The sequence below is a fragment of the Spermophilus citellus genome (assembly GCF_964194105.1).
Source record: "Spermophilus citellus genome assembly, chromosome: 10".
Taxonomy (NCBI): domain Eukaryota; kingdom Metazoa; phylum Chordata; class Mammalia; order Rodentia; family Sciuridae; genus Spermophilus; species Spermophilus citellus.
The window spans coordinates 49191944-49212340 of NC_138197.1; the positions used below are offsets into that span (position 1 = coordinate 49191944).

At 32.7% G+C, this 20397-nt stretch overlaps 1 protein-coding gene across 1 annotated transcript in view; it reads right to left on the reverse strand.

Annotated features, from left to right (window-relative positions):
- Positions 1-20397, reverse strand: part of SOX5 (SRY-box transcription factor 5) — a 393350-nt gene that overhangs the window by 367056 nt on the left and 5897 nt on the right. The gene's annotated exons all lie outside the window — the stretch shown is intronic.

Consider the following 20397-nt stretch of genomic DNA (forward strand, 5'->3'; position numbering starts at 1 on the left):
CAAAAACATTCAACAAATATTTACTGAATCGTCCTAAGATAAAATATTGAACATGTTTGCATTTTGTTAAAGCAATCTTAAAATGTAGGATTGTTACACAGTTTTAAAGATTGCATAGGAATTTAACATCAGCTATTAAGGGAGATGAAGAGCATCATATCATCGCTTCATTCTTATTTGACATACTTTTATGTAGTCACTACTTTGTTAATCTATACCTACCTACTGTTGTAGTAATTCTTCATGAAAGTTTTTTAACAGTCCTAGTGCCAAAGTTTAACATCAAAATATTACATAACATGGCATAGCATAATAAAATATTTGATGTTACATTTACAAAAGGCCTTATGTAATTTAACAACTTAAGGTAAAACGTGAGTGAAAACACCAAAAATGTCAAGGTGATGTTTTCTTTCTACCATTTGCTATAATCCTTAGAAGAAATGAATATTTGTAAAAATGTTGAATATAAAGGGAAGAATATTTGAAAATAAATAGGTTACATACATGTTATTGACTTCACAACATCAAATAATTGATACTTCAACAAGGTCAACGTTTTCTACCTAAAAAACATATGGCTGAACTCATATTTTTAAATTCCTACAGTTTCAATTTTAAACTTTATTTATTCTTTTCTCATAAGTTAATAAAACCCCAAGCCATGATGTATTTTCTGTGTATCATGCCAATAAATTATCACAAATATTTTATCATGAACTTGTTTGTTTAATTATCATAGCAATATATATATATTTCAAAATATAGCCACCAATCACAAATATGACCTCATATATAAACATAATACTTTGGCTATTATAGTTAGAAGACAATGGAATTTCTCTCAAACCCCTAAAAATGTAAATAATGCCTCAATATTGTGTGTTAAATTTGAATTAACTTACCAAATAATTAATTTTAATGGAGAGTACAAACTTCATCATTGTGATTTTTAACATCTCCCTGATATTCAATTTATGCTATGGTGGTTCATAGATGGTCCCTGACATCCTGTTCTACAATGCTTACAAATCTTATATGCAACAATAAAAACTTCCTATGTAGTTTTGAATATAATTGTTAATTTATTGATAGGTGCCAAGGAAAGTATTTTCTTTTGAAAATTCCAAGTCACACTAAATATGAAGATGAAGACTAAAGGAAATAGAGAGCAGTTATTCTGGAAGAAAAGTTTATACTACAGCATTTTTTTTACATTTTATTTGAGAGGTTAATAACCATGTTGTATTATTTCAAAATAAATATTCTATACCACAAATGATTTTTAAAAAAGAAATCCACTTACGATTCAATAACTTTTGGAGGGAAAGAATGTAAAACTCAATTGTTAATCTGAATTTTTCTATTACTAAGATGATCTTGGACACAAATTGATCTATGTTATATCTGAATACACTACTCTGACAATGTCACATGAATTATTTTATTTAATACTCACATCCTGGAGTGCAGTTAAAGACAATTCAAATAATTTGTAAATGCGTACGGCATGGCAATGATCAGAATGGATACTGTCTGTCAATAACCAAGAGCCATCCTGTTCAGCAGCTAAGTATCAACCCTGCTGTGGAGACAGGCTCTGTAAAGAAAATGATATGCTGGAGTTTCCTATATAAATCATTAGTTTCCATGACCTAGGATGACTTTATATTACAATTAATAATCAACTCCCATTTATTACCTGTGATATTTTCCATTTAATTTGGTTAAATTTGTAGAGGCAAGCCTTATCCTCACATTTATAGAATCTCTTCACACAAGCAATTCAGTTTTGTATTTAGTGGTACATCTTCCAAAAAGTGAATGTGTATAGTAAGAACAAAGCTTCACTCATCAAATATGTTAAGGGAAGCCACATTAAACAGAGTTTCTTTTTCTTTACTTATAGAACTTGGAATACATGCATTGGAGGGAGAGACACAAGGTCATCCACACAAGAATACTAAAAATTCAAAAGAAATAACATCTTACTAATTAATAAGTTTGTTAAATTTCAATCAATGTTCTAGTGAAGACTACTGAACATACAGATTATGTATATCAAAGATATTTAAAATCCTATACTTTGCATCCCTACATCTTTTTTTAAAGCATGGCAATATACATTTCTGTTCTACAAAAAAAAGCATCATTTTGATAATAGAGTTAATTAATGTTTTTTAAACTCATATGTCAAATAACGTACGGGTAAAATGGCTGATGCATTCTGTTTGTCAGGTGATAACAATCAAGGTAGTAAAAACCCTTGAGAAGCACAAATCTCAAAAGAATTGGATGAGAAGGTACAACAGCTTCAGGAGAGAGGGAAATACCAAAAAGCCTGTTCCCAAGAGGACTTGAAATCAAGATGCATTAGCTAACAGATAAAGAACACTGTGCTGCATGCAGAAAGGACCTTGCAATTCTTACCTATCATCTTTTGTATAAATAAATAAATACATAAATAAGAAACAAAGGATCTAGCTAATACAAACAAAAAACATAGAACAATTAATTTGAGATCCTTATTTTTTTAAAGTGAACAATCCTTGCTCTATACTTCTAGAAAGATTGTAGTCTATATTATATGTATCAACTCTGTCAAAAATTCTTATAAATTAGCCAACTCCCTTTTCACTGCCTCTAAGAAGTATAGTAACTACTCAAATAAACTGCATAACCCTTTAGGGGGAGGCTTTTGGTTCTGTGGTAACTTACACTTTGGAGAGAAAGAAGCATTATCTCTTCTACTCAAAGTATATCATGTCTGAGAAGAATTCATAGTATTTTACAAAAGCCACTCCTTCTCATTTTTTTTTCACTTTCTCTATTTGTATCTAAATTGACATTCTCATTCTTTCTCTCTCTCTCCCTTCCTCTTTTTTCTGTCTCCCCTCCTTTTCCCTTCTCTTCCCTCTTCCCTCCTTTTTGTACTCTGTCCCCACTGCTGGGAATTAAATCTTAGAACCACTGTCCTCTGCATGCTAGAAATGAACTCTACCAGGAACTACATCCCAGCCCCTCCCTTTTGGATTCTAATTTGTCTTTGTTTGTTTTCTTTCTTTCTTTCTTTTTTTTTTTTAACCCAGAATTGTACACAGAGTTGCTTAACTACTGAGCCACATACCCAATGCTTTTTAATTTTTTTTTTTAACTTTGAGATAGGATCTATTTAAGTTGCTGAGGCTGGCTTTAAACTTGCAATCCTCCTGCCTTAGATTCCTGAGCCACTGGGATTACAGGTGTGTGCCATGGAGCCCAGATGGATTCTGATTTTATATGCATACATATATACATGTATTTTTATATATGATAAGGCTACAAATACTTTACTAAAAAGATGATCATGGAAAATACTTACTTTAATTATGCTGTTTAACTCACAGGCATACCCACAAACCACTCTCCATCATAATTTAAGGATAAGTAAAAACTTCTATGTTTTGTTACAAGGGGGGAAGAAATCTCTGATATTAAAGTTTATCTTTATGGAATGTGAAGAACAGAAGTTCTGTTTGATTTCACTTTGTCTCTAAGAACCATTGATGGTCTGCTCAGAGTTATGTTTTAAAAGTCACGAGTCACTCTAGACTCTGTTTATACCCTTTGGTGTATTGATATCAGGTGTTTCACAAAATGTACATATCCCTCCTAAATTCATAAAGAAGCACATTTGAAATTCATTTGTGTGAGAAGGGGTGTTACATTTTCCAGAACCCTCCAACTTAGGTGTCTGTTGGAGCCACCAGAGAGGATGGTGTCAGGGTATGGAACCTTCAGGGAGTTCCCCAATGAAAATCCATTGAAGATGGACACTGGGTTGTAGAAACAGGGTAACAAAACCTGATAGTAAGCAGCAGATCAGTCCAGAGAAAACAAGAACAGCTAAGATGTCCAAGAAGTGCCAGGGACCAGGAACAGTATAATAGGACCTTCCGTGAAACCAACAAACCAAGAAAACCAAGATCTTAGAGATTGAATATCTATTAGCAGAGGACCCTTTAGACACAGAATTGTGGATTTTCTTGATCTTAATGGAGTTCAGCACTAGTGTGGGAATTTTATGGAACTCTACAACTCTTTAACTAAAATAGACCTCTATGAAAGCCTAGCAAACCGGCACTGGGAAAAAGATATCTAATTTTTTTGTCTTAAATATGTTTTTTATATATCTGAAGTAATTGTATGCATTTTTGTCTCTAAACTGAAATAGGCATAGAAATGTATATATTTATTATAAAATGATAAAAAAAACTTTTCCTTAATTTTCATTATTCATAAAAATGGTAATTTAGAAATAAGTAAATTAATTGATTACTCTTGAGTAGAGTAAGATAGTTATTATTTTTATCCTCCTGGGTTTTAATTAAAAGAAAAAACTATAATTATAATTTTGATAATGATAGTTAGTTGTCATATATGACTCTTACAGGGATCTGTCAAAGTAGCAAGCAATACCTAATAAATAAAAATATGGACCTTTAAAAATCATGAACTAATCTTTTAGATATCTCAATTTCTATTACCCACTACTGTCTTTATACTTTCAATACATTATCAATTGACTGTTACTTAGTTATAGCAAATAAATCATCATTAAAATATCATGAATATAAATTATAAGAAATGAGCATTTCTGGTTATTTTAATATATGCTTTTGAAAAAACAAAATAGAAACAAGAAAAATTCAACATTAAAAATAAACTTCAAAGCAGACATTTGGCATTTGTTTTTTAGGGCTTGGCTAGCTTCGCTTAGCATAATCTGCTCTAATGCCATCCATTTCCCTGCAAATTCTATGCTTTTGTCATTTCTTAGTGCTGCATAATATTCCATTGTGTATAGATGCCACATTTTTTTATCCATTCATCCATTGAGGGGCATCTAGGTTGGTTCCACAGTCTAGCTATTGTGAATTGTGCCGCTATAATCATTGATGCAGCCGTATCCCTATAGTGCGCTCTTTTAAGGTCCTCAGGGAATAGTCCGAGAAGTGCGATAGCTGGGTCAAATGGTGGATCCATTCCCAGCTTTCCCAGGAATCTCCATACTGCTTTCCAAATTGGCCTCACCATTTTGCAGCCCCACCAGCAGTGTACAAGTGTACCCTTTTCCCCACATCCCCGCCAACACTTATTGTTGTTTGACTTCATAATGGCTGCCAATCTTACTGGAGTGAGATGGTATCTTAGGGTGGTTTTGATTTGAATTTCTCTGATTGCTAGAGATGGTGAGCATTTTTTCATGTACTTGTTGATTGATTGTATGTCCTCCTCTGAGAAGTGTCTGTTCAGGTCCTTGGCCCATTTGTTGATTGGGTTATTTGTTATCTTATTGTTTAATTTTTTAAGTTCTTTGTACATTCTGGACATTAGGGCTCTATCTGAGGTGTGGGGGGTAAAAATTTGTTCCCAGGATGTAGGCTCTCTATTTACCTCTTTTATTGTTTCTCTTGCTGAGAAAAAAACTTTTTAGTTTAAGTAAGTCCCATTTGTTTATTCTTGTTATTAACTCTTGGGCTATGGGTGTCCTATTAAGGAATTTGGAGCCCGACCCCACAATATGTAGATCGTAGCCAACTTTTTCTTCTATCAGACACAGTGTCTCTGATTTGATATCTAGCTCCCTGATCCATTTTTGATATAAAGAGAGCAACTAAGAACAGAACAGGAAGGAAGAGCATGAGGAAAAGACTACAGTAAACAAAGACGAATGGGGGGAGAGAAACGGAGAGAGAAGGGAAAGCATATGGAAATGGTAGGAGACCTTCAATGATACATAAAATTATAAGAGGTCATGAGGGGCAAGGGGGAGGGAAAAAAAGGGAGAGAAATGAACAACAGCAGGGGAGGTAGAGAGGGAAGATGGGAGGAGAGGGGAGGGGAGGGAGGATAGTAGGGGATAGGAAAGGTAGCAGAATACAACAGTCACTAATATGGCATTATGTAAAAATGTGAATATGTAACAGATGTGATTCTGCAATCTGTATTTGGGGTGAAAATGGGAGTTCAAAACACAATTTGAGTCAAATGTATGAAAGATGATATATCATGAGCTATGTAATGCTTTAAATAATCAATAAAAATAAATAAATAAATAAACAAACTTCAAATGTATGTAGACATTCAAAGTTGAATAACAGGAAGAAAATTTGAATTATTTTGCATAGAGCAACTCTTTAAATAACAGTGGCCCATTGCCCTCTCTAATATGTATTATTCCAACATTAAAATTTGTAAAACCAAAAAGCTATTATAAAATTTTAATTCATGTGATATTGTGCAATAGAGTTACATATTAGACATGATACATATGAAAAGGGTAATGTTGTCTCCTTTGGGATTCCCCTATGCCTATTTTTTTTGATTAATAAAAAATTCTGTACTAATATTAGAGAGTCAATTTAATTCAGGGATCTTTAAAGCATAAGTCAAAGTCCACACTTCCTGGGGCTGACCTTTATCTGCATGTTTGTCAATAAGTATCTATCACAGAAAAGAAAATGAACATTTTACCTATCAAAATTATTTAAACCCACTCTGAAAGGAAAAAAAAAAAAACTTTTCTAAAAAAATCACCACAAAATCCAAATGGTGATAAGTAAGGTCACATGGGAGAATATAATTAAAGAGCAAACATCAGGATGAGTAGAAACTATACTTACAAAATAATTCTTTGTATTTATGAACATACATATTTTCACCTGAGGATATCTAATATGTTTGAAAACAATCTTAGAACTACTATTTCTGAGCCCTAACATAACATGACAGCTTGTATTGAACCAACAAAAATGTTATATTTAGTAATTTTTCAGTAAAAAAAAATTTGAAGTTTATTATACTCCATCAATGAACAGGATCATAACGACTTAACAGTTTACTCAAATGAAATCATTCTTCAGCATTCCTATTTAATCAAAGGGGATAATCAATAGCAACAGACCGTTCAAAACCAAAGCTTCCCTACAATTTCTCCTCTCATCCTCATTCTGACCACACAACGACTCTTTTCAATTCAAACCATGCATTCTGGAGCTCCTTTCTCACCCCTCACAAACCTTAGTGGAATGAAGGGCATTAAAAGTAAGTAAACAACCAATAAATGTAACCACGTTACTAAGTCATGTGGGAGGAGGGCAACATGCAGAGAAAATGGATAAGTTGTTCACATTGGTAAAGCAGACTTTGTTCCATAAACTTTCCAAGAACATTGGTAAAATGCTTCATTTTTAATTCATTCAAACACAGTTTAAAATTTACCCAAATGTAGCAATTTGGTTAGGTTATTTTTTGCTCTCACAAAATGCCATTTTTATTAACACATGAAGGAAAAATATAAATATGCTCAGCTTGATATCCTTATTTTTGAAGATCACACTCATGTGAAACTACAAAATAAAGCTCTGTAGCTTCCCATTTATAAGGGAAGGAAGATGAAAGCTGAAGAAAATCTGCAGCACAGGATCCTAGCACAGTCACATGTGAGAAATAAATTAAGGAGTTTTAGTTCCTCCAGTGTGGTTAAGATATCACTGGGACTTAATACAAGCTGAATCCCCTAAAAAACATAGTCAGTATCAATACTGGGTACTTAAAATGTCAAAAGAACAGCTCTGAGTTGTCAGGGATCAACTCCTGATCTACAAAACCATCCTCTGAAATAGGTGTTATTGCCAGCATACCATGAAGGAGTAAACTGAGGTAGGTACAGATCCTAAACTATATACTTGAGGGAGCCCATTCTGTGTATGGTGGATTCAGGCTTCTGAATTAGACCATCTTACACTACAGCATTTGCTTCTGATCCATTGAACAGCCCATGTCTGAAAATTTCAACCAATCTCTTCAATTTCTACCCCTTCCTCAAAAAGGTCTCTGACATAGACACCAGGATTGGTATCTTTCTGCTTACTTCCTATTTGCAGCATTTGCCCAATGTAATGGCTTATTTAATATCTGTCAGACTGTAAGCTTGGTGAGGACAAATCCCATTCATGTTTTGCTCACTTTTAAGTCTCCAGAAGCTAGCAGTCTGGTATATACAGAGCATGCAAAAAAAAAAAAAAAACATTTTATGAAGGAATACATAAATATTTCACCATGCCTTTGGAACCTCTTCTGAATTCCAAGTGGCATTCAGGAATCCCCATTAGTTACTGCAAATATTGACAATTCATCACCAATAATAACAGCTAATATTTAATATTTATTCAGTGCTTACTATACACTTGGGTCCAATTTTAAGCACTTTACATACATTCAATTCTTGATTAGTCATAAAATCATTTTATGTAAGAGGAAAATGGAATGCAGAAAGGTTAAGAAAGCAGCCCAGTATCACACAGCTAGTGAAATATATAGCCAGGATCTAAAACAGGCATCTGACTCCAGAACCTATGCTGTATTACCTCTACAGAGACACGATATTCAAAATAATAAGTTCTCTCTTTTATTTGAGAAGCAAGGTTAAAAAAAGTAGTCAGAATAGAGAACTGGACATCTTGGTAACAAAACCTCTCTAATCCACAGATCCTGACCTATACTTTAAAGTGGAAGAGAGAAAAGAGAGAATAGCTTGTACTTGCTCCTAAATATTTTTTCAAAATTTAGGAAGTATTTCAGAAATTTAAACAAGAACATCTTTGACTTTCCGTAAGGGTAGTGAAAGAAGAAAGAGGAAAACAAGTGAATTTGTTTTGACTGATGTGGTTGATCTCTGGCATTTTTTTTTTTTTTTTTTATGAAAAGTGAGCACTGGAGTTGTTGTAAACACGAACTCTAACAAAATACACTTTACAGTGCCCTGCTATTACACAGACTTTGTATTCAATATTTTTTAGATTAATGCCTGCTAGAAATCACTATTTATGGCATCTGTAGAGTAGACTCTATGGATAAATTGTGATGGTTTCTTAAAGTAGAGGAGCCTTGTTTTCTTGATTATTATGAACTAGTACTAAATAGTTCTGTGCAAGACAAATTATCATAGCTCAGACAGCTTTCTGATTACAGATTAGCTCTCTCAAAAATCTAAGCCAAAAGAGACTCCATGAATCTGGTACATGAAAATCTGAAAGTGGTGGATACTTCTGACAGATATAATTATAATTTTACATGATATAAGAAAGGAAATTATCCTGTACTTAAAAGTCTTGTACCTAACCTGAATCTAATCATAAGGATACAATAACACAAATCCTCAATGCAAAACAGAATATGAGACAAATGATCAATGCCAATGTTAGAACAGAGCTGGCAGGGGACTACTGTCAATTTATGGAGACTTACACAGATGTGACCACCAATGCAATAGCTGCAGCTTGATCTAGTCCTTGACTTAAAAAGAAAACAATATATAAAAGAAATTTCTGGGACAATTAGAAAATGTGATAGGCATGGCATGTCAAACACTATTATTGTATGAATATTCTCTTTCTTGGATGTGCCAATGTTATGATGGTTATACAGGAGATAGTCCTACGTTTCTTAGGGGACTAAGAAAGTCTTAGGGGTGTTATTCTGTAACTTGGAAATAACTCAGAAAAAAAAAATAGAAAGCAAATGTTACAAAAGTTAATAGTAAAATGGGTATGTTCACTGTACTACTTTTTGAACTTTTCTGTATTTCTGGAGTGTTTCAAATTTTAAAAAAGGAGGTAGAAAAGTAATGAACAGTTCTATGTTTGAATATGTTGTGACTTTTTTTAGTTGACCAAGATATTTTTGTTTATAGCAAAGTGAACGAAAAAATATTCTGGGCCGATGAATTAGATTTCCCATCATGATCTGTAAGTGCCTAACTGTCATAACTAACAGTTCTAAAATAATTATGCCAAAATCAAAACCATTAGAAGATACTCTTTGCAAATGGAAAACAGTAACATTTTTAAAATGACATTCTCATAGCAATAAATTGTACAATGTATTTCTTACTCATTCTTTCCTGCATTAATCCCCCACTGCCCCACTCCTGTAATTGGTTTTGACATGTAATTGGTCCTGTCTGACAAACTAGCCACATAGTCAGTGTTCACCAAATATTTTAAAATGAATAACTCAAGGGGGGATGATTCTGTGAGTACATTACTCTAAATGTAGGTGTGCAACTAAATCATATGAAGCACGTACAATTACCTTATCTGCTATTTTAATTCATTCAGTTAATCTTGGATGACTTGTAAAGGTAAGTCAACATGGAGGGCCCCGTATGGCAAAGTATTGCTCAAAATCTGCAGAAACAACACTTACTTATCAGAAGGGACAGTGACTAGTAGAAAGTCTTAACATTGCTTCGTGTGAAGATAACTGCTGCTACACTGTACCGCAGAAATCTAGGGTCCACTGGGATGCTCTTTAGAGACTTTGCTCTATGCACTCCTAAATCTGGAGTCCATTTAAGGACAGAGGTGGGAGGGCCCTCAAATCTAGGCAAGAATACAACTCAGTCAAGAACTGATTGTTCCTCATCTCTTAGCAACAGCCTGGATGCAACAACTGTTATTTAAAGGAGATAGTTTAAGGGACTTGTTAGCCTTTTCTTAGATCTCTGCCTGTATCCTTTCACCAAGAAATCTACATACCTGGCAAACATTAGTTTAGCTACTTATAGAAATGCCTTTTTCTACTAAGTTAGTTATCACTCAGTATTCTTTCTCTTATTTGGTCTCCACTAAAAATGGCAATGTGAAGAATGCCTCTGAATCTTCTGGAATATTTCTATTAAATACAAATAAAGGAGTCATAAAATAAATTATTTCTCAAATGTGAGATCCCTCTCCAAATTGTGATTCCTGATAAAATCATGAGCTTTTCCTTAGAAAATAATAACCATAAACTGCATTATAACCCAAAATTCTTCTTAGCCAATGTTTTAGCTTTAGGAATAATTCTTTTATATTATACATAGCTAGATAGATATATAGAGATCATTTATATTTCATATATTTTTCATATATAGTCATATATATATAAAATAATATGTATGTGATCCATGAATATATTATTTATGTATACATATACTATGTACATATATGTACATATACTATACAAATATGAGCTGTATGATATACATAATACATACACTGTATGTATATAAGCATACACATTATATATTTATAAAATCTGTATATATAAAGAGTTTATAATATATTACATAGGCCTAATTTACATGTAATATAAATAAATGGTTATATGGCATGAATATTTTATCTTGAAGACTTTTTAAGGAAGCAGTTATAGTTCTAATAAGTACTGTACAAATAGACAGCTTCAGCAAAATGTACTGAGTACTTCATATTTATATATAAATATGCAGCCAATTATTACCTGCCATCATACATAGAATATACTTGTAACTCTAAACTCTTAAAAGCTATTAAAGAAAAATAATAATGTACATTTTCTCAACATACTAAGTTATATATGATTTCTTGGTTAGCAATTAAAATGACCTAAAATGGGGATTATTATAATCCCAACTTCACAAAGAAATTAAGGCATGGAGAGTTTATGTAACCTGCAAAGGTCATATAAGTGATAAGTAACACACAAAGAATTTGAAATATTCTACATACAAACTCCATCTATTATATCAAAGTTAGATGGCCTCTCCTTAGTAAGGCATCAAAAAATCAAAGTAAGCACCAGAAACCTCAGATATATCTGCCTTTGAAACAAAGATCAGGATGTAAACTAGAGAACCACAAAAATCAAGATGTAAACCTGATAACCTCAAGTTTACACTAATGTATATAATTTTATAGTAAAACTGAAAAATTCGGTGACCTAAAGTCACAAATTTATCTTCAAATGTTGTCTTATTCCCAGGAACCTGTAGTTATACCACTAATCACATTATTATTATGATACCTGAGTGAAAATTACCATATCTCTCCTGCTACCTGGTAAAAATCAATATATCATGGCTGCATATTACAGCAAAAATTAAAATCATACTAATTATACCATTATTTACCAATTTGCCACCAAGTTTTCTAATTCATATCACTATACAAGATGTAAAAACTGATACTTAATAATGACTATACTATAAAAAGATTTTGTCCCTACTAAGGTAGCAAAAACTACTCAGATCATCTTCTGAGAAAATGGAGTAAAGGTATTTCAGTAGATGTTTCATTGTAAAGTACCTGAGAGACAGATGAGGAGAAATTTACATAGTTATACTTCCCCCACAAGGAGCTTCTAAGAGTGATATGCATTTGAAGTCAGCATCTCTCAAAAACCGTTCTAGGTAGCTGTTACCAAGAAACCCTTTCCATAAGTACCCACATATCTGGGTATCCACCAAAGAGCACATCATCTTGTGCCACATACGAACTGATTCGGAAAAGAGAAATTAGAAATTTATATTACAATCTTGCATGCCATTTATAATGTCTGCATTTCAAATATTTATTCAGCATTTAAAATAATGCCTGGCATAGTAGCCATTTCAAAGATATTTGTTGAAAGAATAAAGAAATTCCTGCCATTAAAATAAATAATAAAGTTAGGGAAGCACTTTATTATCTAGATCAATACTATATGGTGATAGTTGAGAGCAAGGGCTTTGGGGTTGGGGTTGAAGGCCAGTGGTAGAGTGTGTGACCAGCATACAGGAGACCCAGGGTTGTATCCCTAGCACTACAAAAAATAAATAAAAATAAAAGGAATGAGGATTTTAGAGGTAGACTGTCTGGGTTTGCAATTCCCATTCTTTCACTCATTATATGTGAGAAATTAGACAACTTCCTCTGTTTCATTTTCTTATATGTGAAATGGGGATAAAGAGAAGACTGTTGTGAAGCTACAGGGAAATAATGCATGTAAAGGAACTTACAACAGAGTCTGGCACATAATAAGTTAAGTACATGCTGAATGTTAGCTCTATCTTTACATCTATATTTATAAGTGTATCTCCATATGCATAGAGAAAGAGCTTGGATCACAGCTTCTGGGTCAATTTAAGAAATTGTGTGTAGCATCAGCTGGGGTACAAAAGCTGAAGGTATTTCTATCCAGCCACAAACTTCTTTAAACCATAATGGAGAAAGCAAAGATAGTCATGGTAGCAATTCAAAAAATAAATATAATTCCTCCTTTCAAACATATCAAGTCTAAAATAATCAATACAATCCTTTAGTGAACATCTTCCTTTTATATTGTAACTGCCTGGAAATTCTGGAGAAACAGACAATATTTGCTGGATAAACGACAAATAGGACAGTGCAAGTCAGTGTTACTATCAGGGCTTTTTAAAAAGTGATAAAATTTCACTTCTTGCAGAAGAAAGCTCAGAAGGAAGACAGTTAATAGAAACCCAAGTCTTTCTGACTCATTGCCACCCTACTGAGCTGTGAACTACTAGAATCCAGATACAGATAGAGATTTTCATCTTCCTCCTCCATCCACAGAAAGGTCTACAGCCGTACTGTACAACAGAAATATAATGTGATCCCCAAATGAGAGCCACACATGGATTTTAAATTTTCTAGTAGCTATACTAAAAGAAGGTAAAAAGTAAAAAGAAAGACATGAAATAATTTTAATATATTTTAAGACAATGTATCCAAATACCATTACAACATATAATTAATATTTTTTAAAAATAGAATATTTTTTTTCAACCCAAGAATTTGAAATCCAATGCATATTTTATACCTACAGCTCATCTCAGTTCAGACTAGCCACATCTCAGTGTTCAATAGTAACAAGAGGGTGGCAGTTCCCATATTGGAAAGGACAGACATAGAGGGACTTGGAGAGCGTTTCTTTATACTTTTCTAAATCACTTACTTCTTCTTCAATAGCCAAGAAGATAAAAAAGGTTTTTGGTTTGTTGGGATTTTTTTCAATTTATATAACCTAAACAAATCAATAAACTAGCACATTCAAATAATGAAATTTTCCTAATAGTTAAAAAATTTTAAAAATACATTTCTATAAAATAGGTCAAATAATTACTTAAATTTTAAAAATTTTTGTCTATGATATGCTAAGGAAAAGTCTATAATGATTCTTAAACACTAGCCTATAAATTTAAAAGCTTCTCTTATACAATATTTGCTGATATTCTACTAAGCATTTGGGGGATTTCTTCCTCACCTTTAGGTAAAGCAAACGGGTTGCATAATTAGATTCTATCTATAATTTACTATCTATAGTATGATTTTACTTTACTGTGATAAAACAGTACTGCTCTGATTTAATACTATAAATTCAGAACAAATGGGAAAACATTAAATTCAGAAGTGCTTCTGGACCATTAACCTCCATGCTGATTTGACATGCAACATAGTATTCGGGGAACAGACTCAGAACTATACCCTGTTCCTAAAGCAAACAGAATTTTATCTCATCACCATCTGGGCACTCATCCTAAGGGCCACTTGCTTAGTGTTGCTGATATCTCTGAATATCTTGAGTTATAGCACGGAGATCTGCTTTATTAGTGAAAGACCCATTTTGCTAGGATAAGAAGACTGACATAGGAGAGATTATGGAGGGAACAAAATTTTGGCTGAGGTCCTTGTTTTCATTATTTAGCTGAAGAAAATCATTGGTTATACACGCTTTCAAAAAGCCTATGGTTTTTCTAAGGTACTAATAAAAGTGATACCATTCATAACGTGGACAGTGGTCTCTTTCATATATTGCCTATAGTCGCAAACTTAAGTGCCAAGCAGATGGTTGAAATCTGTTTTGTATAAAATGTGGGCTTTTTTTTTCCAACTGTGTTCTTTGTATTCATATTCAGCCTAGGTTTTAGCCATCAAAACACTGGCACTATGTCGATCATTAGCAGCATTTTAGACAACTGGCAACTAAGGTATTCACTGTTCTCCACAAAATGTTCAGCTAATATTTCCCAGATGTATAATTAAGGCAAAAGATCATCTTCTTAAATTGGTATCAGCACTTTGGATGGCTTCTGGCTTTCAACAGATTATATCAGTGGAAAACAATTTTATATCAAAAATAAGGGTTCTGTTTCTTGGGTGATTTTCTTGGTTGCTATAATGCTCCCCATAAAAAGAAATCTATATATTTCCCCCAACCATCACCTACAGTCCAAAGAATATATAGCTAATGCAAAGTCTCTCATGTTACTTTTAATATGAAAATCTATTTTGTACTGTATTTACATAGAAAATAGTGTAAGTGATGAAATGCTTTCTAATTCTCAAACTATTTGTATAAATACTAGTTTAAAAAAACATGTGTATGTGTGAATTCTTTACATTAACAGAAAATTACTGTTCTTTGTTGTTCACTAATCTCTTTTCTAAAACGTTTCATTCTCATGATTATGCACAAATAAATGAAATTTAATTTGTGCTGCTTAAGGAACAGGAATATGCCAAATCAGCAACTATACCTGATATACTAGTATCTATAAAAACAACTGTTAGTGTATCATATTTCCCACATAGGAAATGACTGAAGACATGGTTTTAGGATGTATAATTATTAGTGGCCAGCAGTCAGAGGAAACTATAGCTATATTACTGCTGTTTAAGTACACGTTACCTGAAGCCAATAATATAAATGCATTTAAAAGTTATATTAATTATAAATATAATTCAACCAATTTCTTATAGGTATTATTTTCTATTCTAAAATAATTTTCAGATATCTGACTAGTATGTTATCAAACAAAAATAACTTTTTAAAAATAGTGCTGGATTCAGTGGCTTGCATTCAGAGATACCAAATACTTTATAAATTTTCAATATTTTAAACTGGATTAATTAACATTAGGGGTTAAACAATCTTTTACTTATTTTAAGCCCATTTCATAGATGCATGGCTGAAACCCAAAGAATTTAAGTGACTTATGCATCACAAAGTTTTAATTCTTGTTTTAGAAACTGCAGTAACATATGCCAACCTTGTATATAACTAAATGCTAGACTATAAAATATATTAGCAGTAAGTTGCCCAACTGGATGATTTCCAGTTTTTCTTTCTGGTTTAACAGTAGGATATTTGCACATTTTTCTTTGGTCCTAAATGCAGTTCTAAATGTAGTTCTGGTTAAATAAGTTTTTTTTTCTTTTTCTTTTCTTTTTCATAACCTTTATATCTATCCAAGGAGAATAAGAGAACACACCCATTTTGTTATTCTCAAATTAAAAGTGGCAAGCGCTGTATAAAATTTCTATATAACTATTAAGCAAAGAATTTTAACATAGCTAATTCCTATGTAATCCCAAATACATTAATCTGTTTTTAAAACCTGAACTAATTTGCCCAAAGATTATATATTTTTAAAGTCAAGATATACGGAAAGTCCTTAGTATGTATTAAAGATTATGTTGCTGATAGTATAACTACAGTTTTTTCCCCCTGAATAGTGTTTAAGCATAAAAAAGCATGCAATCTTCCAAACATAAGATATTAACAATATGTGAAGTCTGTCCCCTAACATAAAACAGTTTTTTTTTCAATCATTCTTTTGTTGGTTGCTGTTCCACTTCTTTGCTTTATAAAGGTTTAACTTTTTTTCCTTAAAATTGCCAACCAGTAACTAATGCATGTCAAGTTAGCTAGTCTGGTGCTAATGCTAATAATTATTTAATTAATTTGGGAAAGCACTTAAAAATCTATCTTTGTACTACTTATTTATAATCTTAAATAAGCTTGCTACTTTCCAGTACACTTTTATTAACTCATATAAGAATATGAACTGTCCATAGCCCAGTGTTTTCCTAATGCTCTGCTGTCCAATCTTTCTTCCTTTTTCATTTCTTATAAGACTTTCAATCTCTGACCTAACATGCCACTCTCATGCTTTTTCTTATCTATCTCCCTACAGTGCCTTGTTCAGCCACCCATATATAATTTATCTTTACAATATAAGTAATGTTGAGGATGAGCAATCTGAGGCACCTGAGAGATTCAGACACATACACTGTGAATCTTATCTTTTGAAACACCTTAAATAGTTAATAGCCAAACTTGTTCACTTAATCCTAAATAAAAATTATACAGAGTACTTAGATTGAAAACTCCTAAACTACATTATAGTTTTTGTTCTTGCACAATGATACCTAATTAACAGGTAAGCTGAATTGATTCTACATTTTGTGAAACCTGGTTATATAGGGTAACCTGTCTCCAAATCGCTGCATAAAATGCAAGAATTCTGACCACTTGAGTTAGGAGTTGGGGACCCTTCAAATGTAGTTCAAAGTGATGAAATTTTATACTTGAGAGATTTTAGAAATCTCAGTCTATTTCTCATTTTACATTTAAGATTCAATGAGGTCTCAGTTTGTAAAGAACCAGAATTTGAGATCTCATGTCCAGTTAACAATGCTTTCTACTATGTTACCCTTCCAAAAAAAAAAAAGTGAAGATATTGCTAAATGTAAACCTTAAACTAAATAGAGGAGAGTATTTTATTCTTTAGGAGAAATACTCAAAATCTACCAAAAACAAACAAACAAACAAACAACAACAAAAAGAACAAACAAACAAAACTGTTCCGCACTAGGCCTCTAATATTATCTCAACTGAAATCTCAAACATCCCCAATTGTTATGCAAGCACACCTTGATTTACTCAACTTTTTCAATACAATTTTCCATTATATATACATCACAATACCAACAGAGTATGACCCTGTTGTACATGCCATAGGATTTTATGTTGTTAAAAAAAAATAGAAATGAGCCATGTTTATATTTCTATGAAATATTTCATTCTCTCAAGTCACTCTCCCTCAAACTGCAGCTTCATCAGGATTTGGTAGGATTTATTCAAGGGATCAATCGCCTATAAATAAAAAAAGTTTCTCCAGAATTCCTACTTTTAAAAGTGTATATGTGCACAGTTTTTACATCTCCCCAAATATACCCTTCATATAACTGTTAGTGGCTCCCAATTACCTTTTAATTTACTTGTAAAAATCTCTCTATATATTGCTCCTTCTCTTTGATTCTTTATATTGCTATCAGGATCTTTTGACTGTGTTTCCATTTCTCTTCAAGAATTTCTTGCTTTTACAATGTTAGGTGTTCTTAAACTCTGTACAGTCAAATTAGATCCACTTTATTTTTCCAGTAATGATAAGTGTTTTAGAAACAATTACACTACCAAGATTTATATCCATAATCCTTAGAGCTCTAATATTTTCCTCTATTTCCTAAATTCTAGTTATGTTTAGGACTTCAGGGAAATATAAGTTATACTCTCAGAAACAGCATTCATTGTTATCTTTGTTTTTTCCATTCCTAGGTGTTCTGATTATTGGTATTTAGACTGTTACATAAAAGTTTGCTTCACATTCTAATGATGCTGTGAAGGAGATGACAATCTGGATCTTACAGGATTATTATGCATTCATGGTCAAACTTGAATTAGTGAATGAATAAGAAAGGGAATAATTTGACCACAAGTTCATTCCTTTCTCTACTACAGCAAGGCAATACCATGTATTATCCTGACTTCAATACAGTTCTCTTACACTACAGATAAGAAAAAAGATAGGAAATATTAACCTTAATTTTATGTGATATCTTTTGGCATTTTTGGGGACATATTATGAAATTCAATAGCAAATACTAAAAAAGGGGGGGAAGGGACATCAGGACAGGAGTAAATAAAAAAGTCTTTGGACTTTGTAAACTGTTACCCAACAAACTCTGGCCCAGGGTAAATAACCAAAAGGAAGAATTGTAGGCAAACAAATAATAGTTCAACTCTACAATTAGAACAAAAATGTTTTAGAACTTTGTCAAGCAACCTATATTAACTGTGAATGAAAAGTTAATAGCATAAAACAGCAGTTTTCCATTTCATACTCATAAGAAACATGAAGGCGCATTTCTCTTTTACGATGTGTCTTTCTGCTTTATTAGGATACCTGTCTATTGAATAAATATAAATTTGTTTAAAAGTAAATGTCAACAGATCACATATAAAAGTTCCATAACCAGTCCTCAAATAGCCTACCACGTACCCTTTGGTATCTCAAGCCCAGTTAATACCAATACAGGGGGAAAAAGTCAAAATCAGTACTATTGTAAACCTTGACTACACTTTGCAATAAATTTTGATTAAAAATGTACCAAGAAAATATGATGTGAGTATCTGTCTTCTTTTACCACCAGGTTAAGAAATTAACGGGCGAAGCAGGTTAACTCTTTCTCTTCTTTTCTCAATAGTATCCCTAAAGCCCTAGATGACAGGACAAAACCTTTAAGAAATTTTTGTTCAGTGTCCCAGCTGATCTTATTAAACTGCCAATATCAAACTCTTATCAGGTTTGGGGTTTTTTGGAGGGTCTTTATGCAGTCATTTTCATTTCACATTTATTCTCGAGGCTTTTGATTCTTAGGATTCAATGTGACAAAAATGCCTGGGATAGGCAGGGGAGACAAGTGTGCAGAGCATAATGAAACCCTCTGCATCTCTGCAATGAGAAATATCAGAGGGGAGCCACATACCCATTTTTTAAGAAAGATCATATCTTCTGTTTTTTTAACATTTTCTTTTCTAAAACACACATTCTTTCAAAGATGTGAAGAGCAGAAATAGAAACACTGTTACATATGAAAGTTTCAATGGATTTGCTGCCAGCAGCTTTTCTTTATAGTGTTCCTCTTACCTACAGTATGTGTTGGCACTGGCAGGTAGCCCTAATTCGTTAGTAGCCAAATTATTTTTGTCCCTAAAGTACGAGAAAATCTCCATAGCACATGAATGAGACATGGTTTACTAGTTTACACACATTTTTATAACTCCAAGAAACCAAAACTCATTCACAAATGCTTTCACTTCAGTAAAGAGAAGGGCCACAGAACACCAGAGATACCCACATGGAATTCCTGGTCCTCCTTCTCCAGGAGAGAATGAAAAGAAAAAAAAAAATCTTTTTAACTCCAATAAAGAAGTTTGATCCTTATTGCAAGAAAAATAAACAGCTTTCTGTTCAACACACTCCACATTTCATTTCAGTCAAAACATTTCAGTGCAAGGAATTAAGAAAAAAAAAAAAACGTCATTTAGTCATAAACCTAAAAGTCTCCAGATAAAAATTCATCCCGGCACAGTAGGTTTAGACACTGGTGCTCAATAACTAGCATCTTCATATTACATGATCACCAGACACATTACACACTGCTGCTCCACCTTCACTAAGTTATAGAGAAAAATAGTAAAGAAAAATAAGCAACACTTAAAAATACATAACACCAGTGATGATTCAGCCCCAGCAAAAAAGAAAAAAAAATCTCTGAATTTTCAAGGCAAGACAAAAGCAAATGTATTAATTCTAGAGAGCCAAGTGACTGAAATGTTAGATGAAAGAAAGAGATTTGAAATACAATGAGCCAAGATCGAGTTTGAATTGATTTAAGGTTCGACATTGATTTCAAATGTCTATGA